The sequence below is a fragment of the Pygoscelis adeliae genome, unplaced genomic scaffold, assembly GCF_000699105.1.
Source record: "Pygoscelis adeliae isolate BGI_AS28 unplaced genomic scaffold, ASM69910v1 Scaffold45, whole genome shotgun sequence".
Lineage (NCBI taxonomy): Eukaryota > Metazoa > Chordata > Aves > Sphenisciformes > Spheniscidae > Pygoscelis > Pygoscelis adeliae.
The window spans coordinates 13,184,495-13,185,807 of record NW_008825114.1 but is presented as its reverse complement, the minus strand read 5'-3'; positions in this window follow the sequence as shown (position 1 = coordinate 13,185,807).

The following is a 1,313-nucleotide window of genomic DNA, read 5'->3' as shown; positions in this document are numbered from 1 at the left end:
TTCCCTGAGCTCCCACATCTTTTCCCTCAATGACAAAAATTGGCTTCCACACAGCCCTTTTCTGAATCTTCTCCAAACGCAAGGCGCTCTCTGAGCGTCCTAGCCTGGCTTTTGTTATTTCCAGTGTTCCAGTATTTGGAGATTTATCTAGCTACTTGATCATAGCTGATTTTGCACTCCTGAATAATGGAAGCGTTTTTACCTTACCTGTTTCAAGCACTGTTTAGCGCTTATTGGCTTTAACGTGAAGCTGAATCCTGCCACCTTGTGCTCAAGAAAATTAGCACACCTCTTTATTTTGGGAAGGAGGGAAGAAGGAGGAAGGGGAAAGGAAAAGTTAACTGTAACTACCATGTTTCTAATAAAAAAGGAATTAAATGAGGGCCTGAGGGACTAATGGTTGGGTCCAATTCGATATTGCCTGAGATGTCTACCTGGGACCTCCTCACAAGTGCAATCACTCTTCTAGGGGCATTGTTCACACCACTTTTCATATCCCCACAGGATTTCAAAGCTGTGGCCTCCCCCGTGACCTAATGACAGCAAGGCACTTAACCCAGCCTCTTGGCCTGTCTGTGCCCGTCTGATGGCTGGAGGTATTAATCACAGAGTTCCTGGTAGCCCTTGGTCACATTTGTTTGCTGCGAGAGCACCGCTACTTTCTTTTCAGCAATAAGCAATCACATCATAGGGTGGAGGGAAGGACCCTCCTCATTTATAAAAAAAGTTAGTATTTTTTGAGGGGGCAGTAAAAGTAGTGATTGTAAGGAGCATGGATCTCCCTTTTCTGCTGAAGTCCAAAGTAGCACTCTTTTTTTCTGGCTGACAGGACTCCACAAGTTGCTTTCTGGTAGTGTTATGAGAGCATACATCATCCCAAAGGTGGTAAAACTAGAACAAGGACTTTAAAAGGATGACTTCCTCCACCCCATGCTTGATTGCCTCCTCTTTGTGTCACTGCAAGCTCCAACCCCTACTTCAGTCTATTTTATCCACCACTCAGAACTGAGTCTCTCTGCAGCCAGCCAAACAGGGCAGCTTGTTGATTCTGCAACTATCCATTTACCACCTTCCAGACACCTTCTGACATGAAACGTAAATGCCGTTTTTACCAGCAAGACATCAGCAACAGGAATCCCAAAGCAGCTGATCAGCTCTAACATTCTGTTTTGCTGGTTTTGTCAAACAGTATTTGTTCATGTTAAGTTTGTATCAAATGCATGGACTTGACTGTTCACAGAAATCGTTTCTCCCTCGGATAATCCAGCTGACTGTCTGTATGCCTGTTTTCGCACACATATTCTGTTGTGGAA